Raw genomic sequence first — 19,726 nt, forward strand, 5'->3', positions numbered from 1 at the left:
AATTAGAGAGGAAAAATACATGGGGTGTGCTATCCACATACCCCATTTTACTTCTCACACATCACTTAATAATTTCTGTCCGTTGATCTTCTTCAATTCATCCAATCCGACGGTTGAAAATTAAAAATGTGTGTGAGAAGTAAAATGGGGTGTGTGGATATCACATCCCAAAATGCATATGTGAGGAGTGTAGAATGAGATTTTTGAAGCACTAACAATAATTCCCAAAAATTAAGATATAAAAAAAATGAACATAAAGGAAGATAGTATTGTAATAATTGTCAACAAAGTGGAGTTATTTTAAACTTTAAAGAGAAAAAATATATATAAGACAGGAAAACTTAGCAAAAAAAAAAAAAAGAAAAAAAAGCCTTGTGACTTCTTCATCTTCTTCGATGGGAAGAAAGACAGCCTGCAATCAGAAAATTTCAGATCTAGGCAACTCAAAAAGAAAAAAAGAACGCCCAATGAATGGCTGAAGCACACCTCAACCACCCAGGCATGGCCCAACGAAGCTTAGGCGAGTTTTTCACCGACTTCCGCAAAACAGAGGTGATCATGACTTCAGAGCACTTTATGTAGACTATACAAAGAAGACGATCATGGCTCTCAAGCACTTTATGATATGAAAACAAAATTTCATAGTAGATAATTTCAATAAACTCAACTTGCCTACTTTTGGTACTTTAGTGAACCACCAAGTTGACGACCAAACTTTCACATGGCCACAAGACTTGAGTATAAATTATTTTTAATTAGTTCTCCTTAATTAAATTTAGGGTAAATTACATGGTAACCCCTCAGGTTTGAGGTCTATTACAACCCTGTTGATGCACAAAATCGGAGGGGTCTTGGAACAACGTAAATCCTACCGTGAATTTGCAAGAAATGTAAATAACACAAGATATATCGCGGTTCACCCCAAGGTTTGGGCTACGTCCACACTGATATTGTATTTCTGAGGGAGAGAGAGCTCTGAATATGAGAGTGAGAGCTTTGAGAGAGCTTAGATCTTAGGGGATGTGAGGAGACCTTTCGTTTGTGAGGGTGAGGATGTCCTTTTATAGAATAAGGGCTCATCCCTTTTTTACATATTTGCCCCTCCATTTATTACATAATTACATTTGAGTCCCTCGAGTATTTATACGAGGTCTAAATACGGAGGCCCTAAGGTGAGGATGCCCTTTTATAGAATAAGGGCTCATCCCTTTTTACATATTTGCCCCTCCATTTATTACATAATTACATATGAGTCCCCCGAGTATTTATACGAGGTCTAAATACGGAGGCCCTAAGTATGATATAAACAGTAGTCCCCCAAGTCTTCAGTAAAGATACTCGGCGAGGCAGTTGCTCAGTAAGTGGTGAGGTCTATTACAACCCTGTTGATGCACAAAACCGGAGGGGTCTTGGAACAACATAAATTCGACCGTGAATCTGCAAGAAATGTAAATAACACAAGATGTATCGCGGTTCACCCCAAGGTTTGGGCTACGTCCACACTGATATTGTATTTCTGAGGGAGAGAGCTCTGAATATGAGAGTGAGAGCTTTGAGAGAGCTTAAAGCTTAGGGGATGTGAGGAGGCCTTTCGTTTGTGAGGGTGAAGATGCCCTTTTATAGAATAAAGGCTCCTCCCCTTTTTACATATTTGCCCATCCATTTATTACATAATTACATTTGAGTCCCCCGAGTATTTATACGAGGTCTAAATACGGAGGCCTTAAGTATGATATAAATAGTAGTCCCCCAAGTCTTTAGTCAAGAGAGTCTTTTGGCTGGAGACTTGAAATTCAGTCCATGTGTGGGCCGAAGTAACTAGATGTCGTCTAGAACTGATACTCGATATGAGGCGGTGCCCAATTTGAAATGATGCTTTACTAGAAGTAGCACATGTTGCGAGGCTGTTCTGCTTGTAGCTTATGTTGCCTTGGTTGGCTGAGCTTGTGGTGTTTGAAGGTGAGGGAGTCCCTTTTATAGAATAAGGGATTGCTCATCAATACATAAATATGGGCTAGAGTTGATGCTCACGGCGAGGCAGTTGCTCAGTAGGCGGCGATGCTCTTTAATGATGTGAGGGAATCCATTTTATAGAATAAGGGCTCGCTCCTCAATACATGAATAATAGGCTAGAGTTGATGCTCTCTAATGATGGTGAGGGAGTCCCTTTTATAAAATAAGGGCTCGCTCCTCAATACATAAATATGGGCTAGAGTTGATGCTCTTTAATGGTGGTGATGGAGTCCCTTTTATAGAATAAGGGCTCACTCCTCAATACATAAATAATGGGCTAGAGTCCCCTAAGTATTTTTCATGAGGCCCAATATATGGTACATAGTGTAGTCCCCAAAGTCTTCGGTCAATGGAGTCTGTTGGTTGTTCGGAGGCAATATTTGCATACCCTGCACTGAAGCTTTATAGGTGAAGCTTTGCAAGTGAAGCTTTGAAGCTGGAGCTCTGTAAATGAAGCTTTTGAAGCTAGAGCTTTTGTAAATGAAGCTTTTGAAGCTAGAGCTCTGTAAATGAAGCTTTTGAAGCTAGAGCTTTTGTAAATGAAGCTTTTGAAGCTGATTGACATGAGTGATGCTCATGAATGTTTATGTTGATTGACATGAGTGATGCTCATGGATGTTGACATGAGTGATGCTCATGAATGTTTATGTATGATTGATATGAGTAATGCTCATGAATGTTTATGTATGATTGACATAAGTAATGCTTATGTATAATTTGAAGTATTGGGTGTACTTTGATCACTTGGTTGGCGATAATAGCGGCAGGCTGCCGAATAATTTTGGAGTACTGGACGTACTTTTGATCACCTGGTTAGCGATAATAGTGGCGGGGTGCCGAATAATTTTTTGTAGTACTAGGCGTACTTTTGGTCACCTGGTTGGTGATAATAGCGGCAGGGTGCCGAATAATTTTTTGTAGTACTCGCGTACTTTTGGTCACCTGGTTGGTGATAATAGCAGCAGGGTGCCGAATAATTTTTTGTAGTATTGGACATACTTTTGGTCACTTATTGGTGCTATTTTGGGCTTATGGGCCTTCGCCCTCCACACAACATTCCAGCCCATTTATTTTGGGCTTTGCGGTTTTTTTTATTACACTCTGATGAGGTTATACAAATGTCTCCGAAAGATAAGAAAAATAAATTACATCATTCTGGTGGGGTGTTTATTCCTTACTTTTGCAATGTCCTCATGTGCCTCCCTTTTGCTTTCTCTTTATTTTTCTTTCTTTTAGCAGATTACAGACAAGGGAATAATTCCATTTCCTTTTTTTGCTTTTGCTTTCTGCTTTGCTTTTGTTTTTCTACTTTGCTTTTGTTTTTTCACCGCACTCTCTCTGTCTCTTCACCTGGTAGACAAAATGAATAAAAATAGAATTGATAATAGGAACTTATCTTCTTCCTTATTTTCCTGCACGTTGTGGATCCACGTTTAGCCCATCTTCCTTTTTCTTTTTCTAACTTCATGATTGATTCCAACCTTTCAATTCTTCTCCGATGGATTGTTGTCGAAGATGATGACGGCACTAAGGATGTAGAACACAACGGGATTGACAAAAACATGAACAATGATAGGTTGGAATTGGAAATACGAACCCATCTCAATCGCCATCTTCATGTGAGGAGGAGGAGGATGACTTTGGCAAAGGTGAGTTCAATCAGAGTAATCATGGAATACAGAATCTAATATGTCAGCCATTGGCGATCATCGGTCGATGTTGCTGCGGTTTTCCTCTTTCTGCTCGATGGAGGAGACGATACACCAGGAGGCACAGCGGGCGCCGATGACGTCCTTATAGGCGAAGGAGAGGACGTTGTGCTCTTGACGATGGGCTCCTCACCGTCGGTGATTTTTTCCTTCCCAGATTCCTTACTCTTTGGAGACGCTGAAACCGTTTAGGGCTCGACGACGGCGGCGGTCGCGTACTGAGCAACGTAGATGAAGGGATAATTTCAGGAAGAAGCGGAGATGATGTTCGTCTATTTAACAATCCCTCGTCTGAGTAACTATCTCATTGCCTTTGTAGACGGTGCAAGATTTCTGGAAAGGAAAACCTTTCACTTTGAAATCATAGGCTGGATCTGCTTTTAATCCTCTGTTTTTTACCATTTTCACCTAGACAGAGAAGGGAAGCAACTTCTCGATCGAATAAGCGGCGGCCAGCAAACCCTTTCAACTTCTCCGAGGTTACTACCAGAATTTGACTTCAGGGCTCTTGGGGAATCCAAGCTTCGTTGGAAAATCCGACCCATGGTAAAGATGGGGTGCTTTGTTTCTTTCTGCAACCAGAACTTTTTGTAGAAGTTGATGCGGCGGTTCAGGGCTTCCTCTGTGGAGATAAGCCTATCTGATCACACCAGTTCATCTTTCACCGCCTCGATGCAGAGCCCGCAAATACAATGGCCCTGGTAGCAGTCTCGGACGCGGGAGATGTAGGCTGGGGTGTAATCCTCTGTGAACCCGCAGGAGTGGCATTTTACGCACTGGACTTCGACTGGTGAAGGAACTGGGGATGGTTTAGATGAGGTTTGGTGCTAGCAGTCTGTGCCTCTCTGTAATTGGGATTTTGGAATAAGCTCTGTTTTCTGGAAATTTTGGGTTTTTAGAGAGATGGGCTTTTCTAAGTATTTGGGATTTTTAGAGAGAGAGAGAGTGGTGTTCTTAGTTTTTTTTGTAGAGGTGAAAGAGATCAGAAGCAAGAGAGAGGTCGAGAGAGTTTTGGTTGTCTTCTAGGTTTTGCAGATTCACGGCGGAGGTGAAAAATTGAGAGAAAACCGACATAGCTTTTCGTGTCGTTTCCCACAGACGGCGCTAAATGTTGATGCACAAAACCTGAGGGGTCTTGGAACAACGTAAATCCGACCGTGAATCTGCAAGAAATGTAAATAACACAAGATGTATCGTGGTTCACCCCAATGTTCGGGCTACGTCCACATTGATTATTGTATTTCTCTGAGAGGATTGTGAGGGAGAGATAGAGCTTTTCTGTGAGGATGAGAGCTCTGAGAGGTTGAGGGTATGGCCTCAGAATTGGCATCCCTTAATGAGAAGAGTGAGGAGTCATTTTACAGAATAAGGGCTCATCACTTATTACATATTTGCCCCTTCTTTTATTACATAATTACATTTGAGTCCTCCGAGTATTTATACAAGATCTAAATACGGAGGCCCTAAGTATGGTATAAACAGTAGTCCCCCAAGTCTTCAGTCAAGAGAGTCTTTTGGCTGGAAACTTGAAATTCAGTCCATATGTGGGCCGAAGTAACTAGATGTCGTCTTGAACTGATGCTCGATATGAGGCGGTGCTTAATCTGGAATGATGCTCAACTAGAAGTAGCACATGTTGCAAGGCTGCTCGGTTTGTGGCTTATGTTGCCTTGGTTGGCTCGGCTTGTGGCGTTGAAGGTGAGGGAGTCATTTTTATAGAATAAGGGCTCACTCCTAAATACATAAATGATGGGTTAGAGTTGATGCTCGCGGCGAGGCAGTTGCTCAGTAGGCGGCAATACTTTCTAATGATGGTGAGGGAGTCTCTTTTATAGAATAAGAGCTCGTTCCTCAATACATAAATAATGGGCTAAGTCCCCCAAGTATTTTTTATGAGGTCCAGTTACGGTCCAATATATGGTACATAATGTAAGTATTTTTTATGAGGTCCAGTTAAGGCCCAATATATGGTACATAATGTAGTCCCCCAAGTATTCGGTAAATAGAGTCTGTTGGCTGGATACTTCAAATTGAATCCATGTATGGGCCGAAATGGTGGTTGTTCGGAGGCGGTATTTGTATACCCTGCACTGAAACTTTGTAAGTGAAGCTTTACAAGTGAAGTTTTTGAAGCTAAAGCTTTGTAAATGAAGCTTTTGAAGGTGGAGCTCTGTAAATGAAGCTTTTGAAGCTAGAGCTTTTGTAAATGAAGCTTTTGAAGCTGGAGCTCTGTAAATGAAGCTTTTGAAGCTCGAGCTTTTGTAAATGAAGCTTTTGAAGCTCGAGCTCTGTAAATGAAGCTTTTGAAGCTGGAGCTTTTGTAAATGAAGTTTTTGAAGCTAGAGTTCTGTAAATGAAGCTTTTGAAGCTAGAGCTTTTGTAAATGAAGCTTTTGAAGCTAGAACTCTGTAAATGAAGCTTTCGAAGCTAGAGCTCTGTAAATGAAGCTTTTGAAGCTGATTGACATGAGTGATGTTCATGAATGTTTATGTTGATTGACATGGATGTTGACATGAATGATGGTCATGAATGTTTATGTATGATTGACATGAGTGATGCTCATGAAATGTTTATGTATGATTGACCTGAGTGTTGCTCATGTATAATTTTGGAGTATTGGACGTACTTTTGATCACCTGGCTGGTGATAATAGCGGCATGATGCCGAATAATTTTGGAGTACTGGGCGTACTTTTGATCACCTGGTTGGTGATAATTGCGGCAGACTGCCGAATAATTTTTTGTAGTAGTGGACGTCCTTTTGATCACCTAGTGGGTGATAATAGAGGGTCTGGCTCTTTTGGTCATATGGGCCTTCTCCCTCCACATAGTATTCCAGCCCATTATTTTGGGCTTCCCTTTTTTTTTTTTTTTTTACCCTCTGATGGGGTTTATACAGATGTCTGCAAAAGATAAGAAAAATAAATTACATCATTCTGGTGGGGTGTTTATTCCTTGCTTTTGCAGTGTCCCTATGTGTAAACTTGACAGTTTCTGACACGACACGAAAATAACGGGTTTCGGATCAACATGATAACTTATCGGGTCATTATCGGGTAACCCGTTGAGAACCCGTTATTAACGGGTTCTTAACGGGTATACATGTGGGTAACACGTGGGTGACCCGTTTTGACCCGTTAAGAAAAAAATTAATTTGATAATTTTAAAGTTTAATTACTAAAAGATTTATTATAAAATACAATAGCCATATTAATATATACAATATATTCTATATTAAATATATAGTTTTGTATTATTATTCTATATAAGTTATAAAAAAAAGTTTTAGTCATTATTTATTTTTAGGGGCTTTTAGATCTAGGTCCAAAAATATAGATGATTTTTAGGAGTGAGTCCAGTTATATAATTACATGTTTTTATTTCTTTTATACTCATTTTATATTTTTTTTAAATATTAAAAATCAATTAAAATCTTCTAATATGAAGCATTTTTCAACTCCAAAAAATCTAATTAATATCTTATAACAAAAAAAACTAATATACTAACATAAATTATCTACAAAACATTCTACCTTAACTCAAGCAACAAATATATGAATATATATTATACCTGTAAGTGAGATATGAAACCTAACTAAAAAGTAGGAAAAACATAATATACCTACAAGCGAAGCAAGACACATTGATCTGTAACACGTTAATTATAAAGAAGAATTTGTCATATAGATACATAAAAATAATTAACCTGTGATATAGGTTGATTATAAAAATTAAAAATAAAATCTATAAATGAGGTTTAAAGAGGGAGGAAGAACAAGAAATAACAAAATAATAATAATAATAATCAAAGAGATAATTAGGAATAAATTTGATTTTTATAATAAATCTTATTATTGAATAGATAATTATTGATAATAAAATAATTAAATTTAAAGAATTGGACTTATTTTAATAAATTGGACTATTCCTACTATTGGCTAAAAAAATTGGACTTATATCAAGTTTCCCCTTATTTTTATTATGAGAGTTCTTTATTATCATTACTAATTTACTAGGATAATAAATTTTACTTAACAGTTAACATGTTCTTGTCCAAAATTAAAATAAACTAGTATAGTATTTGTATAGGCAAGAACTAAGAAGACATACATACAATACAAGTATGAAAAATGTGAAAGAATATATAAACACTTGCGATTCATCATTATTCCTCTACGAGTAGATAATGTTACACTTTATCGTTTAGATTTTTAAAATCCTCCCAAACCCTCATGAATAATGTTTTTTATTTGAAGGCAAAATTAATAAAATTAATAATAATTATTGTAGAAGTGTAAAAAATGTAAAAAATATATCCAATCACTCATAATGACAAGCTTTACAACTTTCATGAAGGGGTCAGCTTCGAAATCCAACACTATAATCCATAAACCTTCAATTTATATTTAACCGTCGATTATCATTTACGCTTTATTCTTGTTACTGAATTTCATTTTTAAAATTTTCTTTTTTTAAAACATGATCATCTGGTGGATGTAAGAAGATGAACGGTTCAGATCTTTGATATCACGTTTCGATATTTACGGTTAATTGAAATATGAGTCGATGTCATATAGTTTGTATAAACTTTATAAACATCAAGCAATATTTTCACTAATTGTAAAACTCTGAACATAATATCAGCGATCCAAACCGTTCATCTTCTTGCATCCTCTAATAGATCATGTTTTCAAAAAACAAAATCTGAAAAAACAAAATTTGATGAGAAAAATAAAGCGTAAATGTAAACAATAATCAACGGTTAAATTTTGATCTATGATTTATATGATTGTAGTGGCGAATTTCGAAGTTAAGTTCTTCACGAAAGTTGTAAAGCTTGTTATTACGAGCGTTTATATATTTTTTCTATATTTTTTATACTTCTACATTAATTAAAAAACTATTAAAGACTTTACTTAAATAACAGCCGTTAGATCAATGAGATTAAATCTGTACCGTTGGATTCTATTTCAATTATATTATTACAATTTTTTTGGACAAAAAAACCCCTCATATTTTCCATTGTTTTCCATATAAGTCCTGATTGATTTGATCAAAACAAAAAAACCTCACTGCCTAGCCCTAAATTCTTTCTGTCTAGTCTCCCCACTCCCGGCCGTAACCCTTTCTCCCAACCCACCCGCGGCGCCATTTGTTCTTCCTAGCCCCTCTCTCCCACCGTCTTTCTTCCAAAATTCCGACAGCCACGATCTTCTTGTCTTCCATTCGTACAACATATTCCTATGTAAGTATTTCTCCCTCTTCAACCTTTCTCCCTCTTCACTTTTTCTACGCTCATATTTCACATTTCTAACCACGAACGATTGACACAGCTTCTTGTGTTGGATTCCTCTCTTCCTCTTGTTGATCTCTTCAGTGTTACATTGTCCAGGTAAGAAATTCGCTGTCATCATCTATTGTTGTTTTTTTTTATGAATCGGGATTGGACACCCAAATTTTCCCTCGCTTTGAACACCCAGTTTTGATATGCGTTCATGTCCGATTACACTTGATACAATTTTGATTGTTTTGTTTTCAATTGTGCATTAAACATCTAAAACCTAAAACTTGGATAACAATATTTGAATGAAATCTGGTGTGTGTGTGTGTGTGTGTCAACGCTCTCTGTGTGTGTGTTGTGTGCTCTGTGTGTGTGTTGTGTGCTCTGTGTGTGTGTGTGTGTGTGTGTGTGTGTGTCTGTGTTTATGCTCTCTGTGTCTGTGTGTATGTGCTCTATGTGTGTGTTGTGTGTGCTGCGTGTGTCTGTGTCTATTCTTCCACAACCTTTTGAAACACTCCTTTATATGAATTAGTTTTTTTTTTTCATATCTAGCTAACATCTAAACTACTAGATCATGTTGTATGTGTGTGTCTGTCTCTGTGTGTGTGTACTGCAAATCTGCAACCCAATGTGTGTGCTATTAGTGCTTGACAGACCCGCAACCATGCATAAAACCAAGGCAAAGAAGCTGTGTTCTCTCATCGGATTCTACATTATCAAGTCTATATATTAATTTGCATCAACTATTTACTTTAGGAAATATTTTCGCCACTTTCTCTCCATGCATTCTTCTTGCTTTTTCCGGTCTTAGAACTGATAAAAAAGAGAAATAAATGCAGAATGAAAAGAACAAAGTGTGAAAATCACTACCTCTTCGTATATCATTTAAACGTCATTTTATATTTTCAATCTTGAACAGACCTACATGTTTTTGAGGTTGAACAATATATTAAAATAGTATTATTTTCTTGACAATTTCTTGTAGGTTCATATGTAAATTATATTCTTTACAGCTAGCTCATTGCTGTGTGTGTCTGTCTGTGTGCTGTGTGTGTGTGTGTGTGTGTACTGCAAGTCTGCAGCTCACTACTACGTGTGTGTGTGTGTGTGTGTGTGTGTGTACTGCAAGTCTGCAACCCACTAGTAATATCCTACTAGTTTAAAAAGCTATTAATTAATTTATACCCATTTTGATTCAGAAGCAATGGATGCTAGAGATTCAGATTTAGTAAACGATGAGGAGTCCGTGGAGATTATAATGGGAACAGAACGAGATCTTGGAAGCGAAAGTATATACAATACAAATTCGAGTTCTACAAAGAAAAAGGCTAGAGCAATCAATTTAGGTAAGCGAAAACTTCGATCTCCTGTTTGGAACACTTTCACTAAATTGGATACTATTTTTGAAGATAGTAAAAGACGTGCTCAATGCAAAGATTGTAAGAAGGTAATGATAGATGATAGTCATCATGGGACAGGAAATATGAAAAGACATTTGAATACATGCCCTGCAAAGAATAATGTTGAATTGTTTGTGTCGGCATTTGAATTGTGTTCCCAAAAGTTTGATCCTCTGGTATTCCGTGGCTTATTAGTAAAGGCAATCATAAAGCATAATCTTCCTTTTAATTTTGTTGAACATGAGGGAATCAAGGCTTTGTTTGCATATGTATCTCCTGATATTAAGCTACCATGTCGAAATACTATCAAAGCTTGTGTGTTGAGGATATTCAAAACTGAAAAACAAGCATTGCATAATTTGTTAGGCTCGGTTGAAGGTAGAATTTGTTTGACATCAGACTTATGGTCATCTCAGTGCACTGATGGGTATCTTGCACTTACTGCTCACTTTGTAGACAAGGATTGGAAATTGAATAAAAGAATTATAAGTTTTTGTCACATGCCTCCTCCGCATACTGGTGTTGCATTATGTGAGAAAATAAGTGCGTTGGTAACTGAGTGGGGGATTGAGAAGAAGTTATTTTCTATTACATTGGATAATGCTTATTTAAATATTTGTTTTGTTAACATTTTGAGGAATCAATTAAATATTAGAGGTCTTCTCTTGATGAATGGTGACTTCTTTCATGTGCGTTGTTGTGCTCATATTTTGAATTTGATAGTCCAAGATGGACTTAAAGAAATTGATTCTTCGGTGGTAAAAATTCGTGAATGCATCAAGTATGTAAAGGGTTATGAGGCTAGGAAACTAAAGTTTCAAGAATGTGTTAAGCAAGTAGGGATATTGGATAGTAAAAGAGGTTTGAGACAAGATGTCCCTACTAGATGGAACTCAACCTATCTTATGCTAGATAGTGCCATTTTCTATCGATATGCTTTTATTAATTTAGGGTTAAGTGATTCAAATTTTGAAAGTTGTCCTTCTTCTGAAGAGTGGGATAAAGTGGTGAAGATTTCGAAGTTTTTGGGGTACTTTTATGATGTTACATGCTTATTCTCTGGGACAAAGTACCCTACATCAAATTTATTCTTCCCTAAAGTGTTCGTAATTCAGCTTCAAATTAAGGCAGCCATTGATGATTGTGATAGTTTCATGAATAAGATGGGGGATTATATGCACATGAAGTTTCAGAAGTATTGGTCAGACTACAGTTTGATTATGTCAATTGCAATCATCTTGGATCCTCGTTATAAGCTACATTTTGTGGATTGGACTTACACAAAGCTTCATGGCGTGAATTCTATGGAATATAAAAATGTTCATGGCACATTGATTGCTCTCTTTAATGTGTACTCGGAAATATCTGCTCATCTTAATTATTCAAATATTCCAATGAACTCAATGCCTAATCATCAAACAGAAGGTGGAGATGCTCTCTTTGAGGTTACATAAAATTTGTATTTTCCTTTTTATACATAGTACTTTAAAATTATTAATATTATATTTGAAATTGGGTTATGCATAATTTTTATGATGTTTCTGTTTTTTTTTATTTTTATGATGTAGGATTTTGATAATAATTACAATGGTCCAAACTCAGTTGAAAAAGGTGAATTACAGAAGTATTTGGATGATAAAAGACTAGATAGAAGACAAGATATAGATGTTCTTTCTTGGTGGCAAATTGAGCGTTTTCATTATCCAATACTTTCTCAGTTAGCACGAGATGTGCTAACAATTCCTATTTCAACTGTTGCTTCAGAATCTACTTTTAGTATTGGGGGTAAAGTGCTAGATCAATATCGTACTTTATTGTTGCCAGACACGGTTCAAGCTTTGTTGTGTACACGAGATTGGCTTTTTGGAAAAGGAGGTAGTATATCGTTTTTATAATATAAAACTATTTTTTATTTTTTTTCATAATTATTTTTAGTACCCATAATTTGAATGGTTTACATACAATGTTTGATTTTTCTATGTTTAGTTTATGCGGAAGAGAGTGCTAATGTGGAAAGCCTCAATGAAAACATCTTCAATATAACTCTTGAAGATAATATATCAAGCCAAAATTCCAATACTTTTTCCCATGGTGATTGAGGAAAATTGAAGGGTTTGATTGGAAGAAAATGTGCAAGATGTTCTAATGTTCCAATGTCCTTAATTTTGCAAATCTTTTGAACATTTGATATTTTGTAATGTTCTAATGTTTTTTTTATTATGCTCCTATTTTGGATATGTAAATATATACTTAAAACGAAAAATGTTTTTTTATGTTTTGGTTTTGGATGTGACAATATGGTATGTATTATCTATCGTTATAGACCATACCAACAAATAATATGACTATTTGGAAGCAGGGGTATGGATGTGAATTAAATTGGTGTACACATATTGGCTCTAGCAGACTCTAGAAAGTCTAGGTTATGTCCATTGTGTATGGCATCACACTCGCAATAAGGTGGGCAATGGGATCCCTTGCATAATCATATAGTCTCATATGATCTCCTTTATTGTCAGTGCCTATAGGCATGGCAATCATATATATATCCTCCTGTCAATTGCACCAATCAAATAACTGGGCCACATGCAATCCTTTGACTGTAGATAATTTATGCTCTTATTTTTATTGTCGCGCCTTTTTTCTTTCATTCACTTATTGCTTCCTAAACCTTTTTTTTCCGCACAAAGCTTCCTACGCCATTTTTATTGTCGCGCCTTTTTTCTTTCATTCACTTATTGCTTCCTAAACCCTTTTTTTCCGCACAAAGCTTCCTACACCATAGAACTCATCATCATTGCTATGGTGCTTTGGTAATTTTGATGGCACATAGCAAGAGTAGTCTTCGTCGGTGGCCTGCAATACCATTCTTGCACGGTTAGAAGATTGATTTGTGTTTTGGTTCTAATCAAGCAATTGTGGGTTCAACCCTTTTTTCACTCCAAAAAAGTATTATGTTTTTTATTTAATTATTTATTGGTTTAAATTATATTTTAATTAACGGGTAACGGGTCTGGTCATATTACCCGTTAATATTATCGGGTCGATTTCGGGTCGGGTCATTTTACCCGTTTATTTTAACGAGTGTTACACGACACGACCCGTTAAGATATCGGGTATGACACGAAAACAGGAAACACGACACGAATGCCAAGTCTACCTATGTGCCTCCTTTTTGCTTTCTCTTTATTTTTCTTTCTTTTGGCAGATGACAGACAAGGGAATAATGCCATTTCCTGTTTTTTGCTTTTGCTTTTGCTTTTGCTTTCGTTTTCTCTGTTCTTTTCTGCTTTTGTTTCTCATGTGTTCCCCTATGATTCTCCTGTAACACGTAACAGCCGCTTGGACAACCTTGACACCACCCACTTGCTTTTCTTGCTTTTCTCTAAAGTGACAGCTGCCTCTGCCTTCCTGCTGCAATGAACTTGCTGTCTGTCGGAAATAGATCTGGTGGGTGTGCTGAGTGATTTGGCTGGTGAGGCGGTGATGCATCAACAAAATACATACTTGTAATCCATTATCTTGAGAACTGGAGGACTTAGCCTTACTTTTACTCACCACTCCAACCATGTTCTACTTGGCGTCGATTAGTCGCACAATATCCGACTTGATACTGGAGATGCACAAAACGACGCCAAATCCCACTGCTTTTCTCCTGAATACTGAAATTGTTGTCTAAGGAAACGTTGTGAGACTCCTCGGAGAAGAAATCCCCAGCGTGTGAGCCGTCATCGATGAGCATCATCTGTCGCTCCTTTTGATCGAGATTGGAGGTGAGCGTCGCCAAATCGAATTCGGAGAAGAAAGGACCCTGCAGCACCATGTTCACGCAATGCACGGCGTAGAGCTTCGACTCTTGTACCTTATGGTACAACATCCCTCCGTTGCTCGCCCCTTTGGATCACCGCCATCTGCCACCACCAGTTCATGTTCGTTTCTTCAGATCGCCGCCATCTGCCACCATCAGTTCACCGAGGGTTTCACTGGAGCGCAGAAGGCAGTGGCAGAGCCATTCCTCATCCTCCTTCATCTTCTCTTCCTCTTGTCGGAGAAGATGATGGGTTTGCTTCTACTTGCTTATCCATTCATAAATTCCAACCAAAGCCTTTCTCTGTCTTTACACCTAGAAAGAAATTATCATGCAGTTTTCGAACCTGATTTGTTGAATTTGGGACTAAACGATTTAAATACGCACTTGAAAGAGTGATGGATAGCGAGACCAAATAGCAATGGAAGCAAAATTCCATTGCTGAATTATGAGGGAAGAAGATAAGAACAAAGCAGAGGAATATAATGATTGTGCTTTTGGATTAGAAGCACTTTGATATGGTAAGTGCTTCTGATGGTTGGAACTTGAAAGCTATGGATGGAGTTGGTGATGCACGCTCTGGTTGGGTTCGAGAAATCTGAGGAGGAAGGGAGAGATAGGAGAGAGAAAGAGTCAGAGACATGAAAAAATGCGGTGGTGGGATGGAAAATGGGGTTTTGCAGATTTTTGTAAATCCACGGCGGAGGTAAAAAAATGAGAAAGAACCGACACATCTTTTCGTGTTATTTCCTACATACGGTGCCAAGTGTTGATGCACAAAACCGGAGGGGTCTTGGAACAACGTAAATCTGCAAGAAATGTAAATAACACAAGATGTATCATGGTTCACCACAAGGTTTGGGCTACATCCACACTAATATTGTATTTTTGAGGGAGAGAAAGCTCTGAATATGAGAGTGAGAGCTTTGAGAGAGCTTAGAGCTTAGGGGATGTGAAGAGGCCTTTCGTTTGTGAGGGTGAGGAGACCTTTTTATAGAATAATCCTCCCTTTTTTACATATTTTCCCCTCCATTTATTACATAATTACATTTGAGTCCCTCGAGTATTTATACAAGGTCTAAATACGGAGGCCCTAAGTATGGTATAAACAAACCCCATACAACATCTTTAAAACATTTCACTTTTATACCTCACGTACTATTTTATTTCAAAATAATACATATGTTACATTTTCCATCTATTGATCTGTTAAGCACTGACGTGGCTGCCACATTTGTGTCACGTGGCAAAAAAAAATTTAATTTTTTTTTAAAACCTAAATCTTCAAAAAAAAAAAACCTTAGAAAACCCAGATCCCATCACCCCACCCTTTCCCCCTTGCCTGGCCGCCTGTCGAAACCCCATCCCCTTCATCATCTTCCTTATCCGTCGTCCCTCCTTGCAACCCAAATCCAAAACCACTCACACCCATCCTCCACATCCTTCTCCGCACCCATCATCCACCTCCTCTGCGCACCTATCTTCCCATCTCCCCCCTAACTTGAGCCCAACCTGTAACCCAGAAAAAAAAAAAAAAAAAAACCCATCTTCATCTTCCCCGACCCCCCCTTCCCTGCAACTCACCCCTTTCTTCAACCTCCCATCTTCCCAAAACCCATTGTGCACCCATCCTCATCCTCCACCTCCTCCTCTGCACCCATTACCTGCAACCTAGAAAAGAAAAAAAAAAACTCATCTCCCTTTCCCTACAACCCAGATCCTGTCTTCCCCAATGGGTGTGGATTTAAGGAGTGGGGTGTGCAAATGAGGGAAAAGGGTGGGTGTGAGGGTGGGTGCGGAGGAGGACGTGGAGGATGGTGTGGTGGGTTTGGGGAAGACGGGAGGGGGAATAAAGGGGTGGGTTGCAAGGAAGAGGGGTCGGGGAAGAAGAATATGAGTTTTTTTTTTTTTTTTTTTTTTCTTATTCTTCTTCTGGGTTGCAGGTTGGGTGGGGGAGTGAGGGAGGGAAGACGAAGTAGGGGTTGCGGGGAGGTGTGTTTCAGCTTTTGTTTTTGGTTTTTTTTTTTAAATTTATTTAGAAGATTTAGGTTTTAAAAAAAATTAAAAAATTATTGTTTTTGCCACGTGGTGCACATTTGGCAACCACGTGGCACAAATGTGGCAGCCACGTCAATGCTTAATAGATCAATGGATGAAAAATGTAACGAAGGTATTATTTTGAAATAAAATAGTACGTGAGCTATGAAAGTAAAATGTTTTAAAGATGTTGTATGAGGTTGTAATAGACCTCAAACCTGAGGGGCTACTATGTAATTTACCCTTAGATTTATATGGATGATGAAGTACTATGGCCTGGTTTGGTATTGAGGTGATTCTAAAAAAAGCTGGTATCAAAAAAAGCTCCCAGCTTTTTTGTGTTTGGTAAACATTCAACTTCAGTTGTTTTTTCCACAATTTTGGTTGAAAAAGAGCCAAAAACAAGAAGCTGCAAAACCCAGCTTTGAAAAACCGACTTTTTTTTTCACATCTGTTTTACATAAAAGTTTACCAAACACTATAATATTGCTTTTTTTTTTTCAAAAGCATTTTTACAAAAAAGTTTACCAAACACTCTACAACTTTATTTCACAGTCGCTTATTCTCATAGCACAACAAAAGCAGTTTTTTTTCAAAGCACATCAATACCAAACCAGCTCTATATCAACAGTTAAACATGTCAATATCCAAGGGTGAAGACAGCTAGCCTATAACTAGTGTATAAATGTATATACCTAAAGGTTCATGCCAGAAGCTACAAATTATATGCTTGAAAAGCTAGAAATCTTTTGACTTGAACAAGTTGTCCATATTAAGGAGCTTATACATATCAATAAGTTCAAAATGTGACAACTCTAAAAAATAAATCATTGGACCACAAGTGCTAAAAAAAAATTTCACTTCACTTTTAATTGTTATAGTGACATTGCATATTTTTAGTTTTATTGACAATTATTGTTATATTGAGCCAAGTTTTTAAAATTGATTGCATGAGCTAACAAAATTATAATTAATTACAATACGAAGCAAAATAGGGCATAGTTTACCTAAGTTAGTTTTTGATTTTGAGCTGATTTGGAATTGTGATGCTTTAAAAAAAAGCAATTTTTTAAAAAATCTCAGACATCAAATGTGTTTGATAAAACAAAAACAAAAAGCTTTTTCAAAAAGGAATTTTAGTGAAAAGTTTCCGGTACTGTTCACTTTAACGAAAAACCACATTTTACACTCAAAAGTCAATCTTGGTACTATTCACTTTATCCTTTATTTTATCTTTATCGTTAAAACTAGGCCTGACAATTCCTGACACGACCCAATAATTTGACATGACGCGACATGAAATTAACAGGTGTTCGGATCAACACGATAATGAATCGGGTCGTTATCGGGTAACCCGATAAGCACCTGTTAAGATAACGGGTTCATTCAGGTATACACGTGGGTAACAAGATACACGATAAACAAAATATTAATTTAATAATTTTATAACCCTAAAAAATACTATAATAATTATATATATTAATTTAATAATTTTATACCCCTAAAATCTATAATAATTATATATATATTAAATTAAATTTAAAAAATTGGTGACCATTGGATCGGCTAAGATTTAATCTTCGCCGTCCATTGTGCATTAGGTTGAAGGCTATCCTTCTCTTCTCTCTCATTCACTCTGATCTCTCCAGTTCAAATTTACTCTCGCGCCGTCTCCTTAATTCGCATCTCTCTCGCATCCTCCTACGTTCACTTCCTTCAACTCGACTCCGGCAGCCACAAGAAAACCACACACAGGCAAGCACACGCTAAAGGTATGAATTTTGTATTTTTGGGTATTCTGTGTTTAAAAAAAACAAAACTAGTGATTTGGGGTTTTCATTAAAATTAAAACTAATGGCTGGGGATTTTTTTATTTTGGAGATTTTGGAGTTTCTGGGTTGGGGCATGTTTACAAACATTCAAAAAAACCCAGTGATAAAGCAAGCGTGCTTCGCGTTGGCTTAGCAAGCTTGAAAATCACAAAAGGACGAGGCAAAAATAGAATCAAGCATTGGAATTTAGGAGTATAGATGTAGTTATGTAAATTAACTTTATTATGTCATGCCATTTAGTCATATTGTAAGCTGTAATGTGAGATTCATTACCTAATCTCATATATATATATATATTGGGGATATGTTATCAGGGGACTGGGGAGGTTAGAATACAGGTGGCTTGTGAGGCAGGCAACGACAGAGTAGTGACGCCCAACCTATTTTTGTTTTGCAGTAGTAGATGCAATGTCTTAATTATTTGTATGAGATTATTTGTCCTAAGTATTGGCAATTGGCAGGCATGTCCTTTTTTTTTATTGTGAACGCCGCGAGTTCATTTGTATCTATGTTTCATTTGGGGTCTATTTACTTGAAGTTAATAAGTGGGGTCTATATTTGTTTTCCAGATTTCGAGATTTGGAACAAGCAAAGCAATTAAGCAAGGTTGCAACCTGCAACTGCAAGGTATTTTTAATTGAATTGTGAATTTGAAAGTAAATTTGAATTGGATTGTGATTTGTGGATATGTGAATTGGATTTTGAAATTGAATTGGATAGGTGAATTTGAAATGGATATAGATAGGTGAAATTGAATTGGATATGTGAAATTGAAATGGATATGTGAATTTGATTGGATATGGATATGTGAAATTGAAATTGAAATGGATATGAGAATTTGAAATGGATATTGTAACATCCCACATCGACCAACGAAGGGGAGGTGATGTGCTTTATATGTACATGCTCACCTCCAATTAGCACGAGGTCTTTTGGGAGCTCACTGGCTTCGGGTTCCATCGGAACTTCGAAGTTAAGCGAGTTCGTGCGAAAGCAATCCCATGATGGGTGACTCACTGAGAAGTTCTCGTGTGAGTTCCCATAAACAAAACCGTGAGGGTGTGGTCGAGGCCCAAAACGGACAATATCGTGCTACGGTGGAGCTGAGCCTGGGATGTGGTGGGGCCCGGGCAGGGATGTGACATATATAGTATGAAATTGGTATGAGCAAGATTTCACATCTTGATAATTCAAATACTCTAATGAATTTAGTGTCTAATCATCAAACAGAATATGGAGATGTTCTTTTTGAGATAACCTAAGTTTGTTTTTATTTACTTTATATATTTGAAGTAGTAGTATTATAAAAAGTGTTGATATTATATTTGAAATTGACATGATGCATGATTCTTATTACGTTTTCGTTTTTATTTTTTATGATGTAGGATTTTGATAATAATTACGATGATTCAAGTTCAATTGAAAAAAATGAATTGCAGAAATATTTGGAGGATAAAAGACTAGATAGAAAAGTAGACATAAATGTTCTTTCTTGGTGGCAAATGAAGTGTTTTCATTATCCGATACTTTCTCAATTAGCATGAGATGTGTTAACAATTTCCATTTAAACAGTTGCATCCGAATTTGCATTTAGTATTGGGGGTAGAGTACTAGATCAGTATCGTAGTTCATTGTTACCAGAAACAG

Source organism: Malus domestica, chromosome 10, assembly GCF_042453785.1.
Source record: "Malus domestica chromosome 10, GDT2T_hap1".
Classification (NCBI taxonomy): Eukaryota; Viridiplantae; Streptophyta; class Magnoliopsida; order Rosales; family Rosaceae; genus Malus; species Malus domestica.